The sequence below is a fragment of the Mustela erminea genome, chromosome 5 (genome assembly GCF_009829155.1).
Source record: "Mustela erminea isolate mMusErm1 chromosome 5, mMusErm1.Pri, whole genome shotgun sequence".
Classification (NCBI taxonomy): domain Eukaryota; kingdom Metazoa; phylum Chordata; class Mammalia; order Carnivora; family Mustelidae; genus Mustela; species Mustela erminea.
Window position 1 is genome coordinate 70,768,959 of NC_045618.1, and position 20,282 is coordinate 70,789,240.

General features: G+C 44.3%; 1 long non-coding RNA gene across 2 annotated transcripts in view; it reads left to right on the plus strand.

Annotated features, from left to right (window-relative positions):
- LOC116591069 overlaps positions 1-20,282 on the plus strand; it is a 172,558-nt gene that overhangs the window by 532 nt on the left and 151,744 nt on the right. For both annotated transcript variants that reach the window (XR_004285833.1, XR_004285834.1), the window contains exon 2: positions 1,846-1,956. This is a non-coding gene — a long non-coding RNA (uncharacterized LOC116591069). The remainder of the gene's footprint in view (positions 1-1,845; positions 1,957-20,282) is intronic.

Sequence of the window (20,282 nt, forward strand, 5' to 3'; positions counted from 1 at the left end):
CTGCCTGCCCCGGCCCCGCCCCTTGGCGCCCTGGACCCGGGCGGAGAATGGGATTTTCAAACCTCGTGTTAACGAGGAGCGCTCCACATGCTCCGAAGCGCCTACCCTTTCACTTTGTAGAAAGAGGTATTTGTGAATTCACTTAGTAATTAAGAGACAAAACGACGGGGACCGGTGGGTGGGTGGGTGGGGGGTACGCCCTGAGCAGGAACTGTAAGGCCTCAGGAGATCGGGAGATCGCTGGTTAATTGTCGACCATCGATGCAGTCGTACTGTCTGCCGAATTATCAACTCCTAGCACTTCCGTCACTTCAGGCCAGCCTCTGTGTTTATAAAGTGCCACCGAAGATGCAGACTATATTGACGTGAGCGAAATGAAGTCAGGAGGACACAGTCTACCTAAAAGTGCCATTTAATTGTTTCCTGTGTGCTCTTGTTTAATATGTACAGCGACCTACTGAAGAATTTGGGTTGAACCACGTGCAGATGCTTTTTTGGGGGTTCAAAAAGAGCTGAAAGTTGGTATTTTCATAGAATCCGACCTATATTGCTGTCTCCATTTTATACATGTGGAAACTGAGTATCAGGAGAGCAGATAATTTTCTTGTGGTCGCATGTCCAGTGAGTGAGTGAGCTGCGACTTGAAATCAGGCTTGTCTGAGGTCCAGACCTGCTCCCAGCTGGTAGGGTAGAGTGTAACAAGTCAGTTTGGCCTTTTGGCTACCTGATGACTGCCTCTTTTAGTGAAGGTAGGGGCTTCATAGAATACAAGTACGGTTCTACTTTGCGTCCTCAGAAAACATTTTCTAGGTGGCCAAACTCACGGGCTTTAGTTGACAAAAGTTGGATCGGTTTCTGTGGAATAGTCAAAGGATTCCCATTCTAGCCATGTGATCTTGGGCAAATGGCTTAATCTCTCAGTTTCATTGTATGTTGGCATCTCCTTCATAGGATAGTTGTAAGGGAGTAAATGAAATAATGACTGTGGAAGCTATTACGCAATGTCTGACACACAGTTAATGTTTGATAAGTGGGAAAAACATTACTTCTTAGATCTAATGGCTCCCATTTAGAAAAAATATTTTAAAATCGCATTTTTAAATGAAAAGAGTAACAGCAACAGTTGTGTAAAAGTTGATACTCAAAAAATAAATAGCTGGTATCCTTTAAAGAGTTTGCTATCATAGGGGTGCCTGGGTGGCTCAGTGGGTTAAGCCACTGCCTTCAGCTCAGGTCATGATCTCAGGGTCCTGGGATCGAGTCCCGCATCAGGCTCTCTGCTCAGCAGGGAGCCTGCTTCCCCCTCTCTCTCTCTGCCTGCCTCTCTGTGATCTTGTGATCTCTCTCTGTGAAATAAATAAATAAAATCTTTAAAAAAAAAGAGCTTGCCATCATAGCTTTGCATTCCTTTTTTTCTTTTTTTAAGATTTAAAAATTTATTTATTTATTTATTTATATTGTGTGCTGCAGGGGAGGCGAGGTTGGGCTGAGGGAGAGGGAGAGAGAACCCCAAGCAGACTCTGCTTTCTGCTTTGACTGGAGAGCTCCAGTCAGGGTTGGAGCCCAGGACCTTGCCAAAGGTTTGACCTGAGCCAAAATCAAGAGATTTGTTTAACTGAGCTACCCAGTTAGTTATGCCCCATAGCTTTGCATTTTTAAGGAAAAACAAGAATGGTAGCAGAGAACAGAGTATATTAGATTGAAAAGACATCCAGCTTCCTCTGAAAACCAACCCTAGATTCAACAACAGGAAAAGTGAAACTTTCTCTGCTCCCTTACACCTCCTTTCCTGGCACTTGGTAGAAGCTTTTTAATGAGTATTTATTTGTTTGTTTTAATGGACAGATGGTCTAGGTTGACGGATGAGAGAGACAGAATCCCACGGAGGTATCTGTACATCACAGCAATAAAGGAAATGGGGAATCCACTACTGGAACTTGGTTAACAGTAAACAAGGTATGGAGAGCACACATTTATGATACATACAGGCCCATCAGTCATTGGATCTTTACTGAATAACTAGTACATTCATCCCAGAGATAGAATGCTGTGGGTGGGGGATGCTGGTCAAAGTGCTTCAGAAAAGTGTATGAGTCCAGAAAAACAACACCTATTCATTTATTTATTCCTATATTCAGTCATAGTATATTTCTGCAAAAAAAAAAAAAAAGCAGACCTAGAATGAAAAATTGAATGTGGAATTAAACAATGGAGAAGAGAGATCCAAACCAAATAAGGTCCCCATTCCAATTTCCTATGACATGCAGTCTGTTGTCATGGGATAGCAAGACAAAGGGAAATGACTGCTGGCACACATGTGGGTTTAATGAGGAACATTAGTGGAATATACCTTATCTGTCCTCCCAGTGTGGAAAAATCTGTATAAGAGAAGGAAGTCCTTAAAATAGTATCTCACGACCATCACCCCCACGAAAACAGTGAAATCTGAGGTGGTGAATCTCCGTTACAAGCCAGACCTAGTATATTTCTTTAAAAAGAAAAAGAAGGAAAGGAAAAGCTCTTAGAAAAGAGGAAAGGATTTCCGTAGTTCCTCTGTGTATTTTTAGAAGAATGGCATCACTTTGCAGACTTGAATCTAAAGTCTGAGGGTTATAAACCACTTTCCTCAGTGTTTCCACTACATCTTTTCAGCCTGGCAGCTTTTCAGACAGATGAGTTTCTAACTCTTATTGGTCATTCCTTAGCTTTAGCTAATGAAGTCTTTGGCTTTTAAAGAAACTTGCCCAGTCTGGTGGGAAAAGCCTATCTATATATATGTAAGGTGTCAAGAAACGGATAATAAAGTATATCCATTTCTGTGAACACAATAATACTCCTTTAATCTAAGCCAGTGCTATGACTCATCTGCCTGTCTCCTCTTGTGGGATGGCAAGGGAGCTGTCTGTAAACCTTTGGGCAAGCAGCCTGGAGAGAGGAGGGAGGTTCCTCTCACGCGCTAGGGCTGCTGCTCGGCTTCAAAACCCCACAGGGCTCTGGCACTGCCATTTTTTCTAGGCTGAAGTGGCCCTTGGTATTTCAGGATGAGAGGTTGCCTAGGACAGCCCCATTTTAAATAACTTTAAATAACTCTTGAGGTGGATTGTGGCACCAGGGAAGCTCTGCCCAGAGTGAGGTGGCCTTCGTGGGGCTCTAGGCAAGCTGGACAGTGGGGTCTGAACTGGCTTCATATTCATCTGGCAGAAGACAATCTTGAAAGGGGGGGGCCTTTCCTCTTTCTTTCTGGCTAGCAAAAATAAATTTTTATTGTCCTCCATTCCTTATTTCAGGAGTATCACTGTGGAAAAATTAAAATCCAGTCATAAGTGCACTAGTTATAGTAACTATAACACATCTTTTGAAAAACCTTTCTCTTTGTGTGTGTAGCATTCTGCTTTTTCAACTTGCTTTTTCCTTTTAATAGTATGTTATGAACATCATTCCATCTACTTTTTGCCGCGACGTTTAATATCTGCACAGTATTCTACTGTATGGGGATATACCATCATGTAGTTAAACAATCCTTTATTATTGGGCATTGAGGTTGTTTCCAATTTTCTGGTATAACTGACAGCATTAGTAAACACTTCATGCTTAAATCTTTGTATACATCTTTAATCAATGTCTGTGAACTTTCAACAACTTCATTTTTTTTTTTTTATAGTGGGGAGAGAGATGGACGATTGCATCTAACAAAATAATTGCTGTATATATATCAAGAGTTTAAGATTATCAAGAATTGTCATGGGCATTGTCCCCTCTCAGTAGGAAGTGAGTCATTTGAGTTCATTTTTGCATTTTCTAAGCATTCATTGAGCCCCGAGGGGATTCCTCTGGGTTGAGGAGAGGAGTGGAAAGTTTCCTTTCACATTTTCTTGGTGGACAGTATATCACCTGCACAGTCCTATCCAAATAAAGCTACCTTATAGGAGACAGGGTGTGGGGACCTGGGCAGTTGGGCATCAAGTTGTTCTATGTTCTTAGCTTTTGCCCTCATGAGTTGCCTATAAGATAGCTTCTGGAGCAGCTAATGCAGTTATAGTGACTCTAAAGCACTGATTCAAGGTTTCCTGGGTGGCTCAATTGGTTAAGCATCTGACTCTGGATTTCGGCTCAGGTCATTATCCCAGGGTCCTGAGATCAAGCCCCATATCAGGCTTCACGTGCTAAGTGTGGAAACTGCTTAGGATTGTCTCTTCCTCCTCCACCCCAACTATAAATAAATAAATAAATAAATAAATAAATAAATAAATAAATAACTGATTCAGAGGGAGAAGGATATTGGGGGGGGGGGAAGAGAATGAGGGAAAAAGAACAAAGCTATGTGGGCCCAATTTCTCTTATGCTCTGGCCCAGCTCCTTCTGGGGTATATTGGGTTTTCAGGAAAATAAGGGAGTACTCAAATACTGGATGGGGCAATATTGCCCCAGTTTTCAAAAGGAAGAAAGGAATAAATGCCAGGAGTAACAGATTGGTGACATTTTTGGTGCCTGCTAGCAGAAGTCTAGAACAAACTTCGAGAAGAAAATGGTGCTCACCAGCAGCCAACATGGATACATTCTCATGTCTCATTAAAATGACCATGGGACTTCCTTTACACAGGGTCACTAGGTGTCAAGGTGTATAAATCAAGATCATTTTATTTGCCTTCAAAGTAGCAAATAATAGTTGAGTACTCTCTGTTTTTCAGGTGCAAAGTGAAGGGATCTGATTGCCACAGATGCCATAAATTGTTATTTAAGTAAAGATTTTGATGAAATCTTGCCTAATTCTCTTGTTAGGTGAATCTGAAGCTGGTTGAACAACCCTACCCAGTGAGCCTTGAGTCATTGTTCTGAGTTAATTTGACAGAAGTCTTGAGTGGAGTGACACAAGGTTCTGTCCTTGGTCTGTTTTACTTTTTTTTTTTTAATCAGTGATTTAGAGGATGAATTTAGTTGTGTTTATCAAATATGTACATTACCCTGCTAGGACAAGTTAGAGAAGACTTGGAATCACATTGGAGAGATATGTCGTCTTGATTGTTCATAAACTCAGTGTGAGTCAACAGTGAGAGAACAGCTACATTGCCAGAAGAAGGGCAGGGATAGTCTTGTGTATGACCTGGTATTATGGACATCTGGGGTCTTGTGAACATCTGGAGCCACGTTTTAAGGGGACAGACCAGGGAGCTCCCAGAGGAGAGGAATTAGGATGATGAGAGAGGTTTGAAAACCATTCTGTGTGAGGAAGTTTGAACATCATGCTGGGAAAGAAAGAAAACAAGGCATGACAGCAGGGATATCCTCAGATGTGTGGAAGACCCGGACCCGAGGCTGTTGCAGGATCCATAGGTGAACATGGTAAGAAGGTAGACTTTGGATTTCATGCCAGTCCTGGCCTGCTTGTCCTCAGATCCTTTTCTTGCCATTTCCCTGCTCTGTGTGGAGGAAATGCTGACCCCGGCAGTCTGCATTTGCCAGGGATGTTCTCTGCCACTGTCTATCCCTCAGATCTTAGCAGCTCTGACAGTGGCCACATCTCCTCCGTGGCTCCTCCAGCTTCCACCAGATGGACCTACTGTGGTTGGAGCTTCTATCAGGTGACCACAGCCTCTGGGTTCCAACAACAGCACCTCCTCTCTTCAGTCCCTCCAGCTCAGTGTGGCAGTGGCTCCTTGCTGTTGCTAATGTCTCTTGATTTGCTGTCCTCTTTCTGCCTTCTCAGCTCTTCAGTCACCTCTGTGCCCAGTTCCCCGCACTACTCCTGAAAATACATAAACTAGCTTCTTCTTCCTAGTTGGATCTTCTTAGTATAGACATATAGAGAGCAGAAAGACTATTGTAATGATTACAGGCGGATGACCACATGATGAGAGGCTGGCATCCATGATCTTTAGGTTCCTTTGGAAGTTGGGGTACAGAGGAGAAATAACATGTCCAGATCCTGGACGAGTCAGAGTTGGGACTGAACTCAAGGCTTCTGACCCCTGGACGGGCACTCTTTTCATCTGATCTTAGCTTTCTCCTCCTGCTTATATCTTTATTAGCCATCCACCCATAGTTTATGTTAATCACTCTTCTGATCTATGTGAGGGAAAATTGAGTCTCCTCTAAATTCTTTTTTTCCTTTTAATTCTCTTGTAATTATGGGACAACCCAGTTCAATAATGCTTACTTGCTAATTATTTTACAGAACAAATACTGCTCGCCAAGTGTTGAGTGGAACCTTTTTTCCCCTCCATTCAAAGCATTTTTTTACTTAGAAAAGCTAAATACAAGTTCCAGTCTGGAAGGTTCCATTTATATAAGTCTCTGATTTCACTGAGTCTATGGCTGTAGAAGAGGGAGGGGATGTTCAAGATCCCCTAGTCTGAGCCCATCACTTTACATACAAAGAGACAAGCCCAGGAAGATGGAGTGACTTGCTCAGAGTTTGAGGCAGAAGTAGGGCTAGAATCCAGGTCTCTGGTCCTAGTTCAGGACACTCGTCGTAGTACCCTGCTCCTTTATGGGCTCTTCACTCTTCTTTACTACATCTGTTTTCAATCTGCTTCTGAATTCAGCTCTCAAATCTCCCCCCTCAATACTGATCTTTCCCCGTTTTATCACCTCTTACATACCAGTGCTGTAGTCCTTCTCCACCTCGAATGGAATTATCAAAAGCAGGACTTGACCAACCCCTCTTTAATTCCTTCATCTCATCAAAGACTTCTTGTCTCCCTACCCTTTCTCACCCTCCCCTCCCTACCTTTCTCCCCCCTCTTCTGTTCCTCCTCTCCCTTCTTTCCCTTCCCTCCCCATCCTCTTTCCTCTCCTTCCTCCCCTCCCATTCCTCCTTCCCCTCTCCTCCCCTCCCCTTCTCTCCCTTTTCCTCACCTACTTCTTCCCCTCCCTTCCCCTCCCTTCCCTTCCTCACTCTCTTCCCTCCCTTATTCTTCTCTAACGGATTTTCAAAATTTCCATTTCTCTTTCCTTGCTAGCCAACATTTTCGTTCTCACCAAGTCTTTCCTTTAGCATTGTTCTTTAATTGATTCCTCCCTTCTGTGCTCAAAGCCAATCTGTTTGGTTGAAGCCATCAACACTTCTAAGGGAGAAATCTTTCAAGCAGTAGATATGATTCCTCGTTGCCATAAACCTCTGATCATTTTCTAAGCAAAGCCATAAGTTAATGTCATCGTTTAGAAGAACTCCTGGGCATATCTCTGTTACTTCCCTGGCCTCTTAACTGTGGATATGAGCATCTTAACATCTCAGACAGTATGGCATAGATGGGAAATCCTCCCCGGCCAAAAATACCAAAATTTATTTTAGTTCAAACCATTAACACATATCACTCCATTGTAGTTTTCAGTGTTTCAATAACTTTCTTCTTTAGCTGTCAGTATCAGTTTTAGCTGGTTTTTAGATCTTTCCAAATGTGTATTATCCGGACGTTCACAAGAGGTTAGATTTATTGAAGCTTTTTCAGGATATCATCATGACAGTACAATATTTGAGTCACAATGACCTTGTTCAAATGCACCAATTCTCCCCCTGAACAGGCACATTGACGCCATATTTCCAGTTGGCTTAATTATATTCCTCTCTCCTTCCAAACTCTGTGTTACTTTTTTCCAATGTGGATTTTGTCAAATCACATAATTGTCAGGAATCCAGGAATGCATTTCACCCTTCACATTCTTATAACTCATACTTTAATTTCTTTCGGTGAAGTTGATAAGTCCAAGGATCCCGTACTAGGTTTCTATCCCAGAAAACAAGTGTAGGGGACACCTGTCTCCTTAGGGCAGTGAAATTGCTGTAAGAGTTAACAGGAATGGGGAGTGATGCACAGGAGAGAGGTCAGCCCTGGACACTGGATCCCAGCTCCATCATGCTCTCCTCTCCCAGATACAGAGTGCAGGGTGGAGTCAGCGCCACGTGCACTCTCTGCTCCAGAGAATCGCGTCTTTCCAAAGTCTCCATCAGCACCCACGGTGCCAACAGCCCCCCATCCCCCAGGCTCAGAATCTTTTACTGAATTCCCTGACTTGTGTTTTTCTTTCACTTTGGCATCCACAGTCTGATCAAATTCTAATGCCATTTCTCTACAGTCCTCTTGATTCCAAATCTGCAGTCTCCCTCCTCTCTGCTCTTCTCCTCTGTCACCCACGCTTTGTCCAGCCTTGCTCAAATCCTGCTACACCCAAGCCAGAGCTCAGGCTCCATCTTTTTCATCTGTGAGCTTGTGCCTTTACTATCCTGCACTGCTCCCCATGCACAGAAGAGCCCTGAATACATATCAAAACAGAGAACTAGCTAGAGTCTAAGCAGGGATGGGTGTGTTCCATGCCCACCCAGTTTCCGTCTCTCCCTGCTTCTATCTTGCCCCACATTTAATGTCTCTGGCTCTGTTTGCTGCAGCCCCATCCCTGGTGTGTAGGCTCCTTGCTCCTCCTCTCTCCAGCATAAAGCCTGCCTCCTTCCTATCAGTCATGGTGCTTTGTTAGAGGTTTTGACTCTCTGGTCTGGCCCAGGGCCCCTTCTCCCTGAAATTATCCTTGCAGGAACTTTTGGCCAGTGTGCCCTGGTGTTCTTGGAACCCACATCTTCTTCTTGGCTATGTCTTGGGACCACTAGCTATTGGGTAATTTCTGCTGTGGTGGAGTGAAGACACCTGGATTTTTGTCCTGACTGTTCATGAACTTGATATGTGACTTTAAATAAGTCAGGGATGTTTGTCCCAGCCCTCCTCATATGCAAGCTCTGAAGACCTCCAGCTTGTTATCTCATGTGTCTGTGTCTTGTCATCTCACATGAACATGCCCCTCTCCTCCCTGCTAATTCCTGTGTCTATTCTGACCAAGTCCCCTACCCCACCAAGATGAGGGAGGGGACGAGTCTTGTTTGTAACCTGGCATCCAGTGTACCCTGAACCCCGCATTTCCACTGACCTACAGTTTCTCCTTTGGCTCTGCCCCACAGAAGGTTTATACTTGAAGCAGTATGCTTGGTTTTGCCTCAGTTTTCCCACGTGCACTCACGCATCCTTCTTGAGACTGTAACCCCACTCTGGACAGACCTGAGGTCTGGGCATATCTTATTATTTGAGGTACTATGAATAAGCCAGCTTTTGTCTCTAGAGAGATTGTCTAATACAACCTGCAATTTGTGGACTCTCACTCTGTTTCAGAAGTTAGTGTGATTGGATATTTTTGAGTGGCTTAAATTTTTTTTTTTAAACTACCAGTTGTCTTTTAGCACATTTTAGGAATATAACCAAGAACCAGAAGAAGTTAAGACTTTATTGGGCTATCATAAAAGGTATCTTTTACCTAAAGGAGGGTCCCTTAGGCTCTCAGCCATAGTCTAGTCTTCCTTCTTTACCCCGAAATTCCGGTGCAAGAATAAAAGAGAGGGGTGGAGCACCAGTCCATATGGCTCCAGAACCACAGTGGAGGAGCTTCTGTGCCCCACACTCACTTTCCCCCATATCCTGCTGCATTCCTACTGCAAACACCTGCAGGCTTCTGGAAGTGCCAGAATGCTAAGGGGAGCAGCCCTTAAATAATGACAGACAGGATTTGGGGATAAAATCTAGGTTTCTGCCCCTCCTGTGGAACAGCTCTGCACAGTGTTGTGGAAGTCTCAGTACCCTGAGCCCCAGCTGCTCCCAGAGCTAAGTAACTTGCACCTGTAATAATGCACCTGTATGCGCTGCTTCCTCAGTCCTGTCTCCCTTCGAGCCCCCTGCTGGTGCTTCCTGGGATCACCTCCCAAACAAACAACTTGCCCTCCAATCCTATCTCAAGGCCTGTGTCTAAGAGAACCTGTCTTAATCATGCCACAAGAATGAAAAGGTGAGAAGAGATGGAAAGAGGAACTTGAAGAATTCTGAAAAAAGCAGGGACAAGAACTATTTTGGGGCTCAGGAGGTCATTTAGCAGGAACCATTGGTACTTGAGATTATTATTATTATTAATTACTGTACGCAATGAGGGCTTTAGTGGTGATCTAGGGGTAGTGTAATTTCTATAGGAGGCTGGGGAAGAAGTAGATTTTAGAAAGGTTTCTGTCCAAAACTGTGGAAATAGGTTGTGATGTGTCAGGGAATAATTCCTTGACTATCCCAAAGCTCGAGTCTCTTGGGTGCTACTTTCCCTGATAGCCAGGATATATTGGGTTTTCAGTTGAACTAAAATCCTTGCCTTAAAGCTTCAAAGCTCCTGGTTCCAGCACTTTGGTTTTTTAAAGATTTGTATTCTTCATGTTTTTCATAGTCCTTGATTTCATCCCTTCCCATACCCTGTTTGCATAATGGAGTTCTCTTTTTTTTAAGCTTCTCTTCCCATGGAAGCCCCTTTTGCCCCTTGGCCATTTCAATGGCTCTTCTTATGCACTATTATCTCATTCTTGGAGTATGGGTATCAGTTCTGCATTCAGTATTCCAAGGGCCCATGTACTGAGATTTGTACTTCTGTTTTGTTTCCAATCCAAATTGATTATTTTTTTCAGTTTTCATCCAGATGTTTGGTATCATGTAAACACAGCTTGAAAGTGTGCCTGAACTGCTTACAGATGTACACCAGTGAAATCCTTTCCAAATTATATATAATGATGCTCTGGGTCTATTTATATCTATGTCATAGTCTCTGGCTTGAGTTTTAGCTGTAAGACGAAGTTGGAAAGAAAGTGAAAAATTCATGTGTGTGGGTGATTTGTCTACTTGATTAAAGACTCCAGATATTTGGAAATATTCAGGAATTGTCATTTTCTACTGAATGGTGGCATGTCTATAAGCATGGTGTAATGGACTGAATGTGTTCAATTTATATGTTGAAATCCTAATCCCCAGCGTATTTGGAAATGGAAACTTTGGGAGGTAATTAGGGTTATATGAGGTCATGAGGGTGGGGCCCTTATGTTAGGATTAGTGCCCTTATAAGAAGAGAGGCAAGAGAGGTCCTCCCCAGCCACCAAACCCCCACATTCATGCTTTCACAAAAAAAACGTCATGTGAGCATACAGTGAGAAGGTAGCTATCTACAACCCAAGGGGAAAACTTTCACCAGAATCTGACCATGGTGGTACCTTAATAGGCCTTCTATCAAGAAGCAGTTCTATGTCCTCTCCCACAATCAGGGAGGGCTGTGATTTGCTTGTAACCAACCAAATCCAGTGAAAGGACATTGCATAACATCTGAAGGTAGGCCAGAGATGAGTAGACAGCTCCTGTCTAGTTCTCTGGAATGTTCATCTTTGGAGCCCTGAGCTACCAATGACTATTCTGACTACCCGGAGGGCTTCATGCAGTGAGGCAGTCCTGGACACATCAAAAGGCCATGTGTGAGCACCAGATCAACAAACAGACATATATGTGAAGATGCCTCCATTTTCCAGCTTTGGAGTTGCCCCTATGTGAGCACCTACCATCACGGAACAGAAATAAACTATCCCTGTTGTACCCTGTCCAAATTCTTGGCCCATGAGATTTTAAGCAAGACAAAATGGTAGTTGTGAGCTTCTAAGTTTGGGGGCAATTTGTGATGTATTTTATTGATTCCTCTGAATGAAATCCTACCTTTGGATCAAACCAGACCAGCAGAAAACTACTGTGCTTAGGTCTCTCCTCAGCAGCCCTCAGGTATGGTGCCGTTTCGTACCAACAGGTAGGATCAGAGGCAGCTCTTCTGTGGAGATGGTGTTGAAGATGGGGCAGAGCTCACTTAGAGCTTAGTGCAGGAATAATTGTGTTTCCTGGTGACAGCTGATATCTAACAAACTCTGTGAGTCTTACCATTGCTCAGCCTTCCCTGTTTGCTTTGACTTCTAGGAAGCTTTCTAGAAACCAGTTGGTCAGCTTTGTGATCAACTTAGAACAACTATTCTTCTCTCTTTGTATCCCACTGTATTTATTTTTGTAAGCTTCCTCAAAATACTTTTGGAGCAAGGTGGGGTATAAATGAATTCATGAGAACAGATATCCCTCAAATCACCCTAGTATTTGAGAGTGTTCTTGGACTGAACTGGTTCCAATATATAGCTTTATCACAGCTAAAAGCCAAGCATATTCTATCTACATTCTGTAAAATAAAATACAAGAAACTAATGGGGCAGTCTAAGCCAGGATTTAAAAGGAGAAATTATTCCCTGCAAATATTATTTAATAAGCAAAACAGCGAGGGGCTTGGACAGGGAAAATAATATCTATTGCACACTCCCAGGCATTTTCTAAATTTTTTATGTACACAATTTTACTTAATCATATTTAATCCCGATAAAATCACACATGGGCTTAAAGTTGTCTTACTTTGCACATGCAGAAGCTGAGGCTGAGAGAGGACAAGTTTGTCCAGGGTTAACTCAGCTAACTGGGAGACCGGATGTTCAAACTCCATCACTTTGTAGTTATGGCAGGTCCTGATGACAGCTTGGAGACCCACGTAAGTTAGAATACTTCCCCAGGCATAGATCCGATCCCATCCAAGTGAACACTGTGCAGGCGCATCTCTTTCCTGGGAATGGCGTGTTTTTGTAACTGGCCCTGGCTAAGGAGGGATTCAGTACCCTGGGGGGCAGCCATCAAGGAAGCCAAGTTACAGGAGACAGAGCAGTAACAGCCCCCTATACAACCATCACTTTCAGAATGGGGAGTTTTGTTTTCTTTCCCCACTTCCATATATCTCCACGTGCCTCACCCTTCCCTGGAAAATATCATTGCTGCTTCAAGAAGGCTCTTGAGAAAACCTCTGAGATGTCCACTGTGGCTGTGGATGAGGTTTCTGTCACTCACCAATGTGAGAGTCTGCTGCGTGCTGTCACAGAGAGGCATTTACTAATTCTTCCCCCATATGGACAGGAACTAGAGAAATATGTTCTTAGTACCAAAATAATCCCTCACAATGGGTTCAACCATGAGCAGACTGGGCAAGCATCATGACCATGGGCTTGTGAGTGGGGCTTAGGGGACATTCTTGCACTTTGGGTCCTGAATTGTTCTGGGTAGTGATACCTTACTTGCTGCGTCCTTTGCCAGACAGTGATCTGAAGCATCAGAGAGAAGGAACACTGACTTGTGGATGAGAATGCCATCTAAGCTCTAGCCACAAGCTGTCACTCATCTAGGTAAAGCCACTGAAACTAAGGCTTAAATGAATGGCCTTTTGGTTGCTATTGGAGTTAGACTTACTAGTAGGTATGAAGTGACTCAAGGGGTATGATCTAGGTGAGGCCAGCAGCTCAACACTTCTCCCCTGCTGGCCCCAGGGCCTGAGGTTTCACCGTCAGTGGTTCATACCCTTGAATCCAAAGCAAGTTGTCAGAGTGTCAGAGTCCCCTAATAATAGTACTGTTGGGTGGATAGTTGAAGCAGGTATATGGGAGCCCCAAGGAGAGCTGCTGCCTTCTCGGCACTCAGCCCTTCTTCCTCCCCATTTCCAAGACCTGGCCACTAGTGCCTGTGAGCTTCATGAGGTTCTGGCTCAGTCCTGGCCTGCTCCGGAGCTGATTCAGCATGCTGGTACCCTTCACCTGCCAGCAGGTGGGATTTGGAACTCAGGCACTCACTCATCCCTCATTCAGCAAATATTTATTGAGCTACATGCTCAGGTGCCAGGGTTTTGGTTAGACTCTGGGGATACTGGAGTAGACACGGGTCCTGCCCTCATGGGGCGTGCATTAGGTAGGAGATAGACAATAAATTCACCAATAGATGTATCATGGGTCAGCTGTGATAAATGCTGTAAAGAAAGTAAGGGGGCTGGAGAGTGATAAGGAAGGAGAGTGTGATAATTTCACATGGACAGACAGGGAAGTTCTCTTGGATGGGGTGACAGCCAGGCAGAAGCTGTATGCAGTGAGAGAGCCAGTGGGCAACATAGGGAAGGCACCCCAGATAGAGGCAGCAGCTAGGGTGAAGCCCTGAACAGGGGAACAAGTGATATGCTGAGGGAACAAGTGATATGCGAGAGGGTCTGGGAGCTCAGGGGAGACATGGTGAGGTCCATGGGGAAGTCAGAGATGGGGTTGGGTGGGAGCTGTTACTCCTGATTCCCAGTCCAACTGCCTGGGAGGCTTGGAGTAATCACTAATGGATGGCAGCCTCCCTCCCAGAGGGTCCAGGAGCTCTATCCAAAGCCCCAGATGGCCTAGGCGAGGCCCTGGAAACAGCCTACCAATTCCCCATCCCTCCCCACTACATCCCTCTGCAAGCTCTGTAGGGGCCCCCGGGGATGGCCTCAACACTCTTTACTTGGCCACTCCCACCCCCTACCCCTTACACCAAGGTGGGAGCAGGCCACCTTGCATGTTGGTTCCCCTTAGCCCCAGCCCTTCCTGGTCCTGCTCCAGTGCCACCACTTACGCTCCTCGCCAGTCCTCCCACCCCATTCCTGGGGTAGGGCCTGTTTGCATGTAATCACTACCAGGGAAAGGAGCTATGAGAGGGCTTATTGGACACATATGTCCCACCTCGCAGTTTTGGCCAAGGCTCACCCTGGGTAAGTCTTGCCTTGGGAAGTTCACTTGGGAACTTGGGAAATTCACTGAGTACTTGACAACATGTTCTAACTACTGTGCTTTACATGTGTTGAGATTTCCTGATGAGATGGGCATTACTAAATTTTATCTCTGTTTTACTGATGGGAAAATGGAGGCTCTGAAAGGCTAAGTCATTTGGCCCAAGGTCACATAGCTGCTAATTGGTGAAATTCTGGCTGAAACCCAAATCTGTCTTTCCCCAGAGCCCCTCCCAGAAAAAAAATGTCAACAGTTGAATGTATTCAGAAAGAGGTTCTGAACTGAGGCTTATGAGGCTCTGTGTTCCGCAGAGTCCAGGCAATGAGGAGCTGATCTGTGCCCCTTGCTCCCATGGTTTACCCACCAGGAATGCAGATCCTGCCATTGCTCACCAGTGATGGCTCTAACATGCCAGCACCCAAAGCAAGGCTGATCCTCTGGCCTGGAATTCCCTGATGGCAAGGGGAAGAAAGGCCTGGATTTGTAGTACTTCCCTTGATGTATAAATGTTCTTTTTCCTGGCCCTAATGCCTGGCCTCTTACATCAAACATTTGCTTAGTACTTTCTGGGTATCAAGGACTGGGGATACAAAACGAGTTATGGCCCAGTCCCTACTGTCATGGAACACTCAGAACAGAAGACCAGGTGCCCTTCCAGATGGCTGCCCTGTGACCCTCCCTTTTTTGCCCCGAGGAAAAGGCCATGCTGCTGCCTTCCCCAGTTTCCTTCAGATTTGCTGATTCTTCTTGAGCACGTATTACCTGTGAGGGATGGTTTTGGGCTTGCTGAGGATATTCTCTGAGGATACAGAAAAATGGGACCTTTTTAGTCTTAAAGAGTTGACTAACTTGATTGGAGGCTGGGGAAGCAGGAACATATAAGACAGGTACCTGAACTACTCTATTAGCAGGCAGAACATGGGCCTCTTCTTGCTTAGCAATGTGCTGAAAAACAAAACAAAACAAAAACGGAACAGACAATGTTATTTCAACAAGATGAGCCTGAAATGAAAATGTACATGATATAAAAAATGTTGTCATATGGCAATCAAACTGCAAATTATTTTTTCAGCAATTTAAAAACAAATTTCCACATCTACCTCATAGCTTCCCAAGAGATTTCCAGGAGATTATGATGCTTCTGTGCAATTGTTTAAGCCTGTTTTTATTCAGCCCCAAGACATAAAACTATAGGGAAATTTGGCCTTTCAGATCATTCTTTCAGGGGGCAATTAGTTAACAAACAGTGTTGTATTAGTTTCAGCTGTACCATACAGTGATCCACATTTTCCTAGGACACTCTACACTCATCACAGTAAGTGCACTCCTTAACCCTGATCCCCTAGTTACCTATCCCCCTAACCCACCTCCCTTCTGGTCACCAGCAATTTGTTCTCTAGAGTTAAGAGGCTGTTTCTTGGTTTGCCTTTCTCTCTTTCTTTCCTTTGCTCATTTGTTTTGTTTCTCAAATTCCACATTGAGTGAAATCATATGGTGTTTATCTTTCTCTGACTGACTTATTTCTCCATGTTATTGCAAATGCTAGACTTCATTCTTTTTATGGCTAAGTAATATTCTCTTTTGATGCCGTTGTTTTCAGACTTCTTTTCGAGGGCATGATGGTAATGCAATGGAGTTCCTTCTGCAAATGAGCTCTTGTAGCAAAACCCCAGATGAACATAATTTGGATATGTGTTGGGGTTCTCACTTCCTTTTATTTTAGGTAAAATTCCCCAGACACCCCTCCTTCTTGCTATCCTACACATCTCCACAGCCTGATGAAGCCATGTCTAGGATAGTCATGGGGTCCCCTCCGCTTCTGGCTCCTGGATGTTTTCTCTCACATCCACCCTGGTGCCAAGCTCAGCCACACTTGTTTCCATGGGGGTAGCCATTGTGGCAAGCATTGTGTGAGTTTCACAGATCCTTAAGATTTCATGGAGGTCAAAAGGCTGTTCACTCTCCTGTCAGGCTCATTCCTTTGTCCTCTGTCTTCTCCCACACCCTGATTCTCCCGGGGCTCCCAATCCTTTTCCTTGCACCTGGACTACCCGAAGGTGCCCCCTGCTCTACCTGGCCCCTCCCCACTGAACATGAACGTTCTCCTGGTTCCTGAAACACTCCATCTTCTTGCTGCGTAAGCCAGGGATTGGGATCATCCTTTCTTCCTCTCCCTCTCTGTGTCCCATGTCTAAATATGAAGACCTATCTACCCTAAATAATCCCATTTCTCCAGGCTGGATAAAATTCACTATAGGGGAGCTTCTGGTAGAAGAGGGACAGAATGGGGGGCGCCTGGGTGGCTCAGTGGATTAAGCCGCTGCCTTCGGCTCAGGTCATGATCTCAGGGTCCTGGGATCGAGTCCCGCATCGGGCTCTCTGCTCAGCAGGGAACCTGCTTTCCCTTCCCTCTCTGTCTGCCTCTCTGCCTACTTGTGACTTCTCTGTCAAATAAATAAATAAAATCTTAAAAAAAAAAAAGAGGGACAGAATGGGAGGCCTTTTCTTGGCTATAGGTGCATAGCCAACACCCTGCTTTAAATTTGAGGATCTGCTTACTTGGGGTGACTCTGGAGGTGAATTTAGGGAGATCATGGGCAATGGCTAGAGTCCCCCAACCCCTCCATAACCATAGTTTCATCTCACAGTCCCCACTGCATCTGCCTCCTCCCCCAACTGCAGGACACAGGACAGCTTTGGGGCTTCCCACCCAGACTCCCTGACACCTCTACTCCTTCTGACCCATTCTCTACATAGCTTTCAAGGCTGGCTTTCTAAAAGTTGAATCAATCCTGTTGTTCCCAGCTTTGGTGGTCCTCATTGTCCTTTGGCTAAAGACCCAGTTTCTTTACAGGACCTGCAGGGCTCATGAAGGTTTGGGCCCAGCCCCATGACTCTTGTCTCTCCTAGATCCTTGCTCTTCATTCTTGCCACATGGACCTGAGTCCATTCACGGTATCCACACAGGACTTACTCCACCTGGAACACTTGTCATCCCCTTTGCCTGGTGAAGCCCCCCTCTCGGAGCTTTACCTTCCAGTTAGACATCACTTTCTCCAAGATGAGTCCCTGATGTTGTAGGCTAGTCAACAGCATGGGAGTTTTGGGCATAGATAACAATAATGACTGCTCAAACTGAAGGCTTTCCTTGCCAAGACTATACAACAGTTCTATGCTGTCCTGAGAGACCAGCCTGCCCACAGTGGTATCCCCAAAGTCTGGCACAAGCGTGGCCCAAAGAAGGTAGTCAGTAAATGTGTGCTGAATGATTGAGTGAATGAACAGCGTGCCAAAAGGTTTTTTCTATGTGAAAATAGATCTTGTGATGTTTCATCAAGGAAAGAGTCAACAGGCATTGGCAAGAGAACGTACATGATCATTACTGAGGCTGCTGAGGACAGAATTGGAAGGATTAGATGGATTGTTGGAGGAATAAAAATTATATGCATAAAGTGCCGAGTATACTGCCTGGAACCAGTAAGTTTTCCCTAAAGGGTAATTTCTATCCTATGTTGTTCTCTTTGTACCTGTTTTCCTTCTCCCCACCAACCTCCAACATTGGATTGAATTAGGGGCAGCCAATGGAGTTCAGAGAAGATAGTTTCTTCCCTTGGGGAGGAAAACTTTCTACAGAATATTCTGGAAATGGAACAGGATCCTTGTGATGGTGACATCCCTACCCTGCAATCATATGGTATTGAAACATCAGCACCATATACAAGAGGGGAGGGAAGGGGGTGGACCAGATGTCTTTTAGGTTTCTCTCTTTCTTAAGGAGGTTCTGAGTCTGTTATGTCATCTTTTTTTTTTTAATTTCTTTTGTTGCCTTGATTTAAAATAGGTGTAGAGTTGCTGCATATTCAAATATAAGAAAAATCTCAGGAAAATTATGTTACTAGGAAACCAAAAAGGTTTGGCATTCTTTCAAGAAATTTTCTATTCTGCCACCATATAGTGTTCCTGAGGTTTTGCCAGGCACATTCTTTTTTTTTTTTTTAAATTAATTTTTTATTTTTTATAAACATATATTTTTATCCCCAGGGGTACAGGTCTGTGAATCACCAGGTTTACACACTTCACAGCACTCACCAAAGCACATACCCTCCCCAATGTCCATAATCCCACCCCCTTCTCCCAAACCCCCTCCCCCCAGCAACCCTCAGTTTGTTTTGTGAGATTAAGAGTCACTTATGGTTTGTCTCCCTCCCAATCCCATCTTGTTTCATTTATTCTTCTCCTACCCACTAAGCCCCCATGTTGCATCACCACTTCCTCATATCAGGGAGATCATATGATAGTTGTCTTTTTCTGCTTGACTTATTTCGCTAAGCATGATACGCTCTAGTTCCATCCATGTTGTCGCAAATGGCAAGATTTCATTTCTTTTGATGGCTGCATAGTATTCCATTGTGTATATATACCACATCTTCTTGATCCATTCATCTGTTGATGGACATCTAGGTTCTTTCCATAGTTTGGCTATTGTGGACATTGCTGCTCTAAACATTCGGGTGCATGTGCCCTTTTGGATCACTACATTTGTATCCTTAGGGTAAATACCCAATAGTGCAATTGCTGGGTCATAGGGCAGTTCTATTTTCAACATTTTGAGGAACCTCCATGCTGTTTTCCAGAGTGGCTGCACCAGCTTGCATTCCCACCAACAGTGTAGGAGGGTTCCCCTTTCTCCGCATCCTCGCCAGCATCTGTCATTTCCTGACTTGTTGATTTTAGCCATTCTGACTGGTGTGAGGTGATATCTCATTGTGGTTTTGACTTGTATTTCCCTGATGCCGAGTGATATGGAGCACTTTTTCATGTGTCTGTTGGCCATCTGGATGTCTTCTTTGCAGAAATGTCTGTTCATGTCCTCTGCCCATTTCTTGATTGGATTATTTGTTCTTTGGGTGTTGAGTTTGCTAAGTTCTTTATAGATTCTGGACACTAGTCCTTTATCTGATATGTCGTTTGCAAATATCTTCTCCCATTCTGTCCGTTGTCTTTTGATTTTGTTAACTGTTTCCTTTGCTGTGCAAAAGCTTTTGATCTTGATGAAATCCCAATAGTTCATTTTTGCCCTTGCTTCCCTTGCCTTTTGCGTTGTTCCTAGGAAGATGTTGCTGCGGCAGAGGTCAAAGAGGTTGCTGCCTGTGTTCTCCTCAAGGATTTTGATGGATTCCTTTCGCACATTGAGGTCCTTCATCCATTTTGAGTCTATTTTTGTGTGTGGTGTAAGGAAATGGTCCAATTTCATTTTTCTGCATGTGGCTGTCCAATTCTCCCAGCACCATTTATTGAAGAGGCTGTCTTTTTTCCATTGGACATTCTTTCCGGCTTTGTCGAAGATTAGTTGACCATAGAGTTGAGGGTCTATTTCTGGGCTCTTGCCAGGCACATTCTTTATCCATGGTCAGTATTCTTTGGGCTGGACTCCCTTCCACAAAGGCCAAGGTTCAAAATTCCTGAGCACTAAGATCCACTTACTTAGGTATTTAGGTATAGGTATTGAGGTAGAAAGTAGACTTTTCAAACATGCTTCTCAGTCCAGCAGGAATGTCGGACATTTTGAGCTCTGTCAGGAAAATATATAAGATGTCTAGGCTGAAGTTCTCAATCTTGGTACTCTGACATTTTGGATCAGCTAGTTCTTTGTGGGAAGTGGGGGGATTTTTTGCACTGTATAATGTTTTAACAGTGTTCTTGGCCACAAAAGTACTGTTCCACTAGTACCTACCCAGTTGTGACAACCAAAAAAAAGTCTCCAGATACAGTCAAAACCACCTCTGGTTAAGAACCACCCACCTAA